This window comes from Schistocerca gregaria, chromosome 4, assembly GCF_023897955.1.
Source record: "Schistocerca gregaria isolate iqSchGreg1 chromosome 4, iqSchGreg1.2, whole genome shotgun sequence".
Lineage (NCBI taxonomy): Eukaryota > Metazoa > Arthropoda > Insecta > Orthoptera > Acrididae > Schistocerca > Schistocerca gregaria.
The window spans coordinates 627,527,736-627,539,150 of NC_064923.1; the positions used below are offsets into that span (position 1 = coordinate 627,527,736).

The following is an 11,415-nucleotide window of genomic DNA, read 5'->3' on the forward strand; positions in this document are numbered from 1 at the left end:
GCTTAGAGACGCTGGTGGCAGTGCGACCACCAGCTTAGTGAGATTTATTGCGCTTCATTGCGCCACATCCGCCCAGATGCCACCTACTCCGAACGAGGGCTCTCCCCAAGGGCGCCACCCAGCCAAAGCAACGGGTACCTGGCCGATATCCCATTGCCCGGAGTCCCCGTGCCCCAGACAAGATGGGCACATACTCCTTGGCATGCATGGGGAGGAAACAGCTCTGGCATCTGTAGTGCGATCCCTGCGTGGTCATGGGGCTACCACCAAGAGGGTACATGACGACCCCACCACAACGGACTGGCTACCGTGCTGGATTTTAGGTGCTGAAAGGGTCCACAGTTGCCGTGGGCGCTAAGAAGGGGATTGCGCACAAGACGAGGAGGCAACCCAGAAGACATGGGGTGTAAATCCCTCCACACGACAATAGATAGCATGCAAGATGGAGGTGCACGATGGACCAATAGAAAAACACCACGCAAGGCGTCCTTCCCCAAATGGCACGCACTAACAACGGAAATTTTGAAAATGGCAGGTCAAACCCAAGTGGGGACCATCACATAAGGCCGAAACTTTGGAGACTCCTTTTAGTCGCCTCTTACGACAGGCAGGAATACCGCGGGCCTATTCTTACCCCCGAACCCGCAGGGGGAAATATTCTTGTCTCAGCAGCTTGATGTATCAGGCCTGTAATATGAACTATCACCTTGAACGAACGTAGAATTATAAGATTTCGCTGGTAGTATTTTAGTGGTAGTACTCTAATATTATCGCATTTATTAAAACAACAAATGACGGCAGTTTGGACGACCTTGCGATTTCCGGAACTGCTTGTTGCCATGCTGTCGACTAAGAGAAACGAAAATTACTTACATTATTTCAGGAAAGAGTAGGAACAGCATCCTATTTAAGCCCAGAAGTAGGAAAAGAGGAAGAGGAGAGGGGTGCGCAGACGGGGAGGGGGGGGGGGCAGAGAGAGAGAGAGAGAGAGATAGAGACGTAAACCAGGTACGCTCCGGTATTGTTACAAAGCAGAATCCGGCCGCGGTGGTCTAGCGGTTCTAGGCGCTCAGTCCGGAACCGCGCGACTTTCACGGTCGCAGGTTCGAATCCTGCCTCGGGCATGGATGTGTGTGATGTCCTTAGGTTAGTTAGGTTTAATTAGTTCTAAGTTCTAGGCGACTGATAACCTCAGACGTTAAGTCGCATAGTGCTCAGAGCCATTTGAACAAAGCAGAACGCTGTCACGTAACACTGGAGAGACTGCCGAGTTGCTGCAAGAAAACAAACATTTCATTTCTTTCTCTCCTATTCACGATGTTTCGTCGGCAGCGTCTGTGTAGAATTGGTTTCCATGTGCAATACTGCGACCTTCTGCGAAACTATCGAAACTTTCTTCTGTCAAGTCATCCACCACTGGTTATGATAAGGCTTCGCACTGATTTTGGTTTTCCGATAATACCCCATTTAAAGTTCCTCGTCCGTCGAAGCTTGTGGTTGGCGATTTAGGGGCTAAACAGCGAGGTCATCAGCTACCTCAAAACACGTGTCAGCCAATAATTAAACTTCTGCTTTCCGTGAAAGCCATTGAAAGTAAAGAAATAAGACGCTGTGTTTTTAATCCCTGAAACGTGAACACTGGCCTTATTGTAATCATAAAATTTATTTGCAAGATTCGAACAAGCTGTTCCCCTTTTCAACCTGTATGGAGCAAAGACCGGGCGAAGAAGGTTCAAACATTTTTACTAAAAAAGGTTCATTATTAAATGTTTTGTTGTAGACACATCAATAACAGTACGCTGCCTGGATTGTTCGACAATGGCACTGCTTGCTGTCCTTCACAATCGACGATTCCCATGTACTGTGTAAAATGGCTTCTCACGCCTTGCACTGTGATTGTTGCTTCTTTACAAAAGCCCTGTCAGCAACCATTTCCTGACAATGTAGCGTCACTCGCAAAAAACGAGTGTGTGATCTTTTTGAAACGTAATCGCTTAGGAGAGAAATGTTGCATTGCTGTCTTCAAAGCTTAATTCTATGCATAGTAGTTGCCACGTAAATGCACAGCACTATGTGCAAATAATCAAAAATACCTCATTGTTCGATAACACCGTCAATGAGCAATCAACGGAAATAATAATACCTGCAATATACTTAGATGTTCGTGTAAAGAGCTACCAGAAGTGGAACGGCCACGTAAAAAGAGTACTAGAGAAAGCACATGCCAGGCCGAGATTCCCTAGATTAATACGAAGTAATTTTAGTAATTTATACACGGAATGTGCAGCTTGCGAAATTCTAGTTCGACCAATTTCGAATACTGTTTGTCACTCTGTAATCATTCGCATGTAGTGAAGATTCGAAGAAAGTTGGCACTTTACTTCAAGCATTCGTTTACAAAGAAAAAATATAAAAGTTTAACGACCCGTCGCCCTCTATTCCTTAGAAACGAAAGATGGGGATGGATTAAGATATGGAAATCGGTATTTTTCAAGGGGCGTGTCTAGGTATTTGCCTTACGCGATTTACGGAAACCTCAGAAAATCTAAATCTGGACAGGATTAGAACAGCATTTCTCCCGAATGCGAATTCAGTATCTTATTCATCGCGCCATCTAATTAGATGATTTCTTTAGCAAGTGTGAGTGACACGGAGAAACTACGAGACGCTACTAGAAAGGCATCAAGTAGTAGTCTACAGTTGATACTCTTAGAGCATAAGTTCTAAGAAGAGCTAGGAAGCAAAACCTTTCTGCAACATAGCATGAGTATGACGAGACACTAGAAGAAATTCCAGCACATGCGGACGCTTAAGAGCAATAGTTCTCCTTGAACACTAATGCGAATGAAACAGAAGTGGAAGGAAATAATGATGACATCCTTGTGTACTCTTTGCCACACACCGTAAGATGGCTTTCAGGAGAGAAACAGAAGCTTCCAACAGTTTACATTTTTCAGCACTTCAAATATTGGGGAAACAATGTTTATGTACAGCGTCCGTGCAATACCTCAGCACGAACGTTTGTTACACTACTTACACAATGAAGTGTGACTAAATCTGACCAAACTGAATTTCTGCAGCAGCCAAGACAGAACTACGGTTTTTTGCAGAACTATTGACAAACGCATAGCGTGGGGCATGGATTAAACTGGTGCATCACTTCGTATCGTTTTTGTTTTGCATGCTGAGTTTCCCGTTGCTGTCGGATTTTTTCTTTGTAACTCACTATTGCTATTGAGTTGCCATATCGTCATTTGGAGATAGTGCGTAGAGCTGCGGAAGTTAGAAAATGGAGTCCCAGTGGAGAAGTCGCAACATCACCGTCATATTCTTCTCTTCCAGTTCAGCAAATGGGTGAAACAGCAGAGGCACCACGAAACACTTGCGCCATGTATGGGGATAATGCCACCAGATAGAGCACGACAAGAAAATGATTTTTTTCATTTTGAGCAGGATCGTTTTGACATTAGTGACACTCCATGTTCAGGAAGACCTTGGGAGTTTCATGATCATTTAAAGGCGTTAATCCGAAATGATCATCTCAGTGTACTCGAGAACTGGAAAATGTGTGAACTATACCGTATCACCATCGTGTGACATACGCATGCAGTGGGGAAAATTAAAAAATCGAGTATATGGCTACCACGTGCTCTAAGCCAAAAATCACAAAAATCAACTGGTGGACGCATGAGCATCTCTCCTTGCTCGTCATCAGCTGGCTCGTAAACAACACCCACTATTCCTATCCAGTATCGTTAATGGTTACGAGAAAAGGAAAAGAAAAGAATGGTTGAGCCTAATCAAAGCAGCAACTCCCCATATATAAACCTGCGTGTATCCACAAAAGATAATGTTATGCACCTGGTGGAAAAGCGATGGTGTGCTGCACTACGAATTGGTTCCCTAAGGTGTAACCGTCACTGCTGACATTTATTGTCAACAAAAAAGACGTCTTGCAGACACAATCCAAGAATAACGACCACGAGGAGCGCATGTGAAGTGATAAATTCCACGATAACGCTTGACCGCATTTTGCCAGTCTGACAAGAAGCACTGCACACGAGTTTGATTGGGAAGCCATTCCGCAGAAGGGTTGTCAACTGTTCCGTATTGTAAGGGACATCCCGCATTTGAGGTGAAAATTTCGCGTGCCGTATTACGAACTGTTGTCCCGTAAAAAACGAGCGTCTTTCTTTGTCTCTAAATGTTTTAAATACCGATTTGATTTGAGACCCGTTGTAGATCAAAGTTGCTCCATTATTTTTCCCTCTTTGGGCCTCAGAAGAAGGAAATCTCATTATGTCTCGCTATTCGCCGGAAAAGCGGAGCATGCTGGGTTACTTACCTCGTCTTCTGGCTCGTACTTTCGTAGGTCTTCCCTTCCAGTTTGATTGTTCATGTTATTTGAGACTAAATCTACGTCAACCCTGTTCTCAAAGCTCATTGAAGACGACAGTGTAACGATGTGAGATTCTGATGAAAATTCAGTCAATGCAACTCCTGGGAATAAAGTTAGGTTAGGCAATGCAGTTTTGAAGTCAGCTAGGGCAAATGAGAAAAAGAAAGCACCATAAGAACAGGCCTTTGAAGGCCCAACGGTACCGACCGGCCGCGGTCGAATGCACCCTTGCCAGCAGCACTCTGCAGACCCGGATGGTGACGCATCCCCTCAGCCATGCCTGACATCGCTTAAATTTGGAGATCTGACAGGAACAGGTGTTACCACTGCGGCAAGGCCCTTGGCAAATCTTTAGTACAGATTGAGAAAATAAGGTAGCGCTATAAACCATTTTTTGCACGTCTTGTTATACCTAATGCATTCTACTGTATGCATTTTTAATAAGGTGTAAGTTATTCTATTTCACGAATTTCGATAACTATCTCATTCTGTTAATGAAAGTACACTGTTGGCCATTAAAATTGCTACACCACGAAGATGACGTCCTGCAGACGATAAATTTAACCGACAGGAAGAAGATGCTGTCATTTGCAGATGATTGGCTTTTCAGAGCATTCACACAAGGTTGGCACAGGTGGCGACACCTACAACGTGCTGACATGAGGAAAGTTTCCAACCGATTTCTCATACACAAACAGCAGTTGACCGGCGTTGCTTGGTGAAACGTTGTTGTGATGCCTCGTGTAAGGAGGAGAAATGCGTACCATCACGTTTCTGACTTTGATAAAGGTCGGATTGTAGCCTATAACGATTGCGGGTTATCGTGTCGCGAGACTGCTGCTCGCATTGGTCGAGATCCAATGACTATTAGCAGACTATAGAATCGGTGGGTTCAGGAGGGTAATACGGAACGCCGTGCTGGATCCCAACGGCCTCGTATGACAAGCAGTCGAGATGACATGCATCTTATCCGCATGGCTGTAACGGATCATGCACCCACGTCTCGATCCCTGAGTCAACAACCATCTGCACGAACAGTTCGACGTCGTTTGCAGCAGCATGGACTATCAGCTCGGAGACCATGGCTGCGTTACCCTTGACGCTGCATCAGACAGGAGCGCCTGCGATGGTATACTCAATGACGAACCTGGGTGCACGAATGGCAAAACATCATTTTTTTCGAATGAATCCATGTTCTTTTTACAGCATCATGACGGTCGCATCCGTGTTTGGCGACATCGCGGTGAACGCACATTGGAAGCGTGTACTCGTCATCGCCATACTGGCGTATCACCCGGCGTAATGGATGGAGTGGCATTGGTTTCACGTTTCGGTCGCCTCTTTTCGCATTGACGGCACTTTGAATAGTGGACGTCACATTTCAGATGTGTTACGACCCGTGGCTTCATTCTACCCCTGTGAAGCCCTACATTTCAGCAGGGTAGTGCACGACCACATGTTGCAGGTCCTGTGCGGGCCTATCTGGATACAGAAAATGTTCGACTGCTGCCCTGGCCAGCACATTCTCCAGATCTCTCACCAATTGAAAACGTCTGGCAAATGGTGGCCGAGCAACTGGCTCGTCACAATACACCAGTCACTACTCTTAATGAACTGCTGTATCGTGTTGAAGCTGCATGTGCAGCTGTACATGTACACGCCATCCAAGCTCTGACTCGATGCCCAGGCGTATCAGGGCCGTTATTACGACCAGAGATGGTTGTTCTGGGTACTGATTTCTCAGGATCTATGCACACAAATTGCGTGAAAATGTAATCACATGTGAGTTCTAGTATAATATATTTGTCCATTGAATCTCGTGTATCACCTGCATTTCTTCCTGGTGTAGCAATTTTAGTGGCCAGTAATGTAATTATAATGTAACTGAAATTCGTACGTAAAGTTTGAGTGTCAATTATTTATGAACTGCCCCTTATTTTGTGAAAAAAACTTGTTTTCGGGTAAATGTCCCTCATTCCTCATGTAAAAATGTAGCAACCCTATTTTGCACCCACCTGATTCACCTGGTCTTGCGCCCTCACATTTTTCACCTTTCCCGCTCTCTAACGAACAGCTTTCAAGGAAATTCCTTTCCGGATCAAAATGCGCTCAGAACATTGCTCAATTAGTTCTTCACCTGAAAACCACGCGATTTCAGTAGCGGCTCGGTAAGTTAGGCTAGTATATAGTGAAGAAGAATATATTATTTCTGAGTAAAGTCTCAGTTATGTGGCTCTGTTGTGTTTATGAAACGCATGGAAAAAACGCCACGAAACTATGCACCAACCCAATAGTAACTTTATGTTTCTAGAGACAACAGTTTATTTTACGTCATTGACACGGGAGCGCCAAAGACGTCATGAAGTGTCTGACCTCTCTCGTCACGGCGTCAACACGTTCTACCGATCACAGTTATATTTTGATAGTCGCCTGCTTTGCTGTTCCCGTGAAAATTCTAACGGACGAGACTGAATATCTGCGCTCCTCTACAAAGCATTCATTCTTTAACTGTCTCGTCCTACTATAGCTCTCACGCTTGACAGCAAATTCAATAAATGTATTTCACGCATTCACTGTTTGCGCACATTTCAATTTTCTGTTCGACAGTTCACTAAAACATGCAAATGCCGTGTTGTCGAATCCAAAACAACAGCCTGTTGGAACAGTGGACGTGTAAAGCTGACGCTCTACCTCCGCGTACTCAGGAATCAACAAAATAACTTACTTTCCAGTTGAACTATCGTAGGTTGTACGAAGCATTCTGAAATACTGAGCCTTTATCACGTTGCGTAGCAAAGAGCGGCTAATTTGTTCATTTTACAAGTGCCTCTTAAAGGGATGTTGAGTAACAAATCCAGAGATGCCAATGGATATGTAGACCTTCATGTTCATTTTAAAAGACCCATGTATTTCCTAAATCTTTTTCAAAGGGCTAGCATGTTAATGCCGTTAACGTAACAGTTACTCCTTAGAGACCTGGTAAGCCAAAAGCTGTGTTCAGTATCAGTACAAACTACAAATGTTTTCATTGACATTTGAAATTATTACACTAAGCAGCGATGGAAGAATTACTTAACTTGCGAAGTAGATTTTATCGCAACAAGACACTTAACAAAGTTTTAGATGCCTGCTATTATTGAGGCACTTAGAAATCACCTATTCAGTATCTCTCGCTTAGGTTGATAGCTTATCTGAAGAAAGGACAAGTTTGACGTCACGTCGACAAAGTCTTGATTAAAGGAAGCATTTTACACAACCAAGGAGAAAATAGTTCCAGTTTCTTTTTTTATTTTATTTTAGCACCGGTGTCAGACTACTGACTTGAATAGAAATTCTGCTCAGTGCGTCGTTTCGCTATTCACTGGGGCTTTAAGGGGCTGTAGCACAACTTAGCGAAGCACAGAAAACGACATGTACTCAAGTGTTTTTAATTCAAACCATCTACAAAAATCCACAAGAAATTTTGGCTCATTTCAAATTTTCTAACCTCAGCATCGTTTTCTCGCAATCTGAATGGAAGGTTACAGTATAATCATTTTCAGCCATAGACCTTTACGCAGCTGCGTTGATGCACAATCGGCAGCGATACTTTGTTACGACAGCCCAGCGGACAGTAAACATTACGGAAACAAATCTAATGCACCATGGTACAACACATCATACCACAACCACGCGTTTTGTGTGTGATGCCTATGCCGTACAAGAGAATCGGTCCCCCACAGAGTGAACCAAAGAGCTAATGAATTACAGTGTCTCCTGCACTGGCTTATTGTCATCAGTGAATGGCCGTGAGAATGATTTTATTACTTTTGTTTCATATACCAACACTATGTTGCTGTTGATACAAATCAATATTATTTCTCTCTATTATGATAGTGTTACTGTAGAGCTTCCGACTGTCATTCTTAGAGATTCATCAGATGAACGCAATTTTCGTGCATAACACTGGGACTTTGACGAAGTTTAATTTTGATCTTCACGAAACACGTAATTCCTGCCAGCAATATAATTTTTCCGGTAGCAATAATGTAGAAAACGTCTCTCTCCACCTGGGACAGAAACCAATATGGGCCGCAAGGCAAAACAAAAATTAATCCATAAAAGATCACCCGACGATACGCTACACTCTATTAGTATTGCACTTACAAAAGCATTTTGTTGTAAGAACGTTCAGTTCGCTTGTGTGGCCACCGTGTCAACAGTTGCTGTATAATTACTCAACGTATTTTAGTCTCTTTGTATGTATTTTACCATAAGCCTTTCATTTAATTCGCGTAAAACATCTGAAGAATAAACAACACCGTCTGTCGCTAGACCGTGAGAACAATACATATGAAAGTACACCCACTGACGGCGTTTCAATGTATAAAACGCAATTCGTATGGTAAAACACGTACGTATTTTTAGTAGTTGTATAGATGAATTTGAAATGCATTAACTAATTTACAGTCAAGGGTGTTCCTGAGAGCAGAGGAAAAGTTTTGAGAAAAATTTTGAGAAAAGGTGTCAATAACATTAACTCCATTACACAACTGTTAGCAGACGTAAGTAGTTACTGACAGCACACAGCTATTAATGACATTGGACAATGCCAATAAGTGGAACCGCGAGTTATTTTCCTCCGTTTTAGGATGGTAGTATTCGTACGGTTATTTAATAATACATCCATAGTGACGTTGATCTTTCACAATTACATCACAGTAGAGACACGGAAACACGTATCCCGTTGCAAAAAATGCAATACGGCTCTTTCCTCTAACCACATGCGCAGGTTAGATGTCAGCTGACTGCCCGGTTCGGTTCACTGGTTATTATGCCGTACGGCGGCAGCCATCTTGCTTGGTGGTGGTGTTGCCAACCTTGAAGCGTCACAGTGCCAGCGAGCTGGCGCGGCGCAGCGGCAGCAGCCTATCCACTTCGTGCTGCCAACAATACGAGATCGACCTACTTTTCTACACGGCACGTCGAGATTAATATCTTTTGCTTACTAACGCAGCAGTGCCGGAGGAAGCGGTCACGTTACGCGTGACTAGCTACTTAAGTGCCGCTAACAAGGCGGTGTTGGTGGTGGTGCCGGCATGCGAGCAGGTGGCAGGGCTGCTAGCGGCTCTGAGGCCCAGCAGTGGACAAACACAGGCACGCACGCTTTCTGCCTGACGTGACTCACCTCGAAAGAGAACTCGCGGCGACCGGCCTGTCGTGTCGCGCCGTATTCGTTGCAGCAAGTCGCCTCGCCAGGAAGTGGTGCAGGTGCAGCGATAAACACGCGACGGGCGGTGCAGCCACGCGTCCCAGCGCCAGACACGCGCTCCGCCAGACTGGGGCCCCGCCGTATTGATTTCCCCAGTGAGGGAACAACTAGCGGGCCACGCGCCTCCCCTCCCCGACCCACTGCCCCACCCCCCCCCCCCCCACTCTTCTCCTTCCACCCGAGGCGGCTCTTCCTCCTCCACTGCCCACTCAGATTCTCAGCTGTTACTTACCGCCTCGCTTGACTTGTCGCCTGGCTAGCTGCCAGCACGTGACGTCATGCGCATGTTGCGTAGGTCTGCGTGTGACGTTGCAAATGCGTTCAGTCTTACGCTGCAGGCCAAGGTGTAAATATACGACAGAGCGTGCGTTTTCTCGTATCATGTTCCGCGACGTGTACAGTTTCTACTAGACTTGGCCACTGTTTCTATGTTTCGATACAGTGTATCGATACGTGGAACTGTTCCAGTGTTTCGGAACGGCTGTGGTTCACTGTTTCGAAACAGTGATGTTTCATTCCGCTCTGTGTCGGACGAGATTCGGGCTTGGCACAGGAACTGAAACACAACATACCACTTCGTGAAACACTTTCAAGAGTGTCGAAATCTTTTTGACAAGCATTAGCATGAAGCTTAAGATATCCGAAAATAAAGCTTCGTTTCTAGCCGACTGTCCTATTCCGAAATGGCGTAACACCTGCTTTATAAACACTAACCAAACAATAAAACAACACATACTATTCACATTCAAAATAATAAATATGTGAAAATCATTCAGTTAAATTACACTTTTTTTGTAACATACTCTTCTCTGTTCATGTACGGTAATCATATTAAGAAACGCAAGTAAGCTTACAACATTTTGAATAAAAAAAGGCGTAGAGTGACAGTTATTAGACATATACATAAATTTGATTAGGTATAATTGCAAGCAATCTGTTTGACCTATCACTTATAGTGTAATGGTGAACGGGAAGGGCTGGGAAGCATGGTGAATTTACAGTAACGGTTCGAAACATCTTGAAAGACAAAAAAATCTGTTATATTTTGTTATTTATTCGAATTATTTGGCGTTATTTATGAGTCTATAGTCACTGTGCCTATTATCCACAATGATTCCTTTGTGTGCATAGAAATTAGCAGGTTGGGTATATTACCCATACTAACGGAATGTGGGAATCCCAGTAGCATATCCGTTGTTTCTGCAGTTTGCTCCCACCTCCAGTTCCGTTCGTGGTGGTTCTTCTGTCTTCAGCTGTAAGCAGCGCATTTGCTGCAGGAAATACGAAACTGCCAAGACGCCTATGTGATAGTTTCATACTTTCTGCGACATGATTAGGGCTCTCTCACCTCATTTGTGTTTATATAGACATACTTATACAGTAGACATTCAAGATGATAAAATGTGTAGGTTTATTAGATTACAAAACACAAACTGTTTCACTGTTTCGAAACAGCGTATCGAAACATTACATTGTACTGTTTCATTTGTTTCGAAACAGTTACCTGTTTCAGTTTGCCCATCTCTAGTTTCTACTCAACTAAACGTCTCCGGATACTAGCCCAATAATCATACTTTGTTGGCTGCCATCATTGTAGCGGCCGTCAGGAAAACAGGCACATCTCACCGACTTACAGCATTCCTGTTTGTGGTAATATCAAATGTTAGTAAAATTCCGAAAAAAGGTCTTACGCATCTCTGTTTTTACTCTAGAATACGATGGAGTACATTCCAAATGAAAATTTTTGCCAGCTGCTATAGCAATA

General features: G+C 44.0%; 1 protein-coding gene across 2 annotated transcripts in view; it reads right to left on the bottom strand.

Moving 5' to 3' along the window:
- LOC126266632 (transmembrane protein 8B) overlaps window positions 1-9,790 on the bottom strand; it is a 257,077-nt gene extending 247,287 nt beyond the window's left edge. Inside the window, exon 1 of one of the 2 annotated variants that reach the window (XM_049970990.1) lies at window positions 9,567-9,790. The gene's annotated coding sequence lies outside the window, so the exon portion shown is untranslated. The remainder of the gene's footprint in view (window positions 1-9,566) is intronic. The other variant, XM_049970991.1, reaches the window with a different exon arrangement.
- Window positions 9,791-11,415: the final 1,625 nt, after the last annotated feature.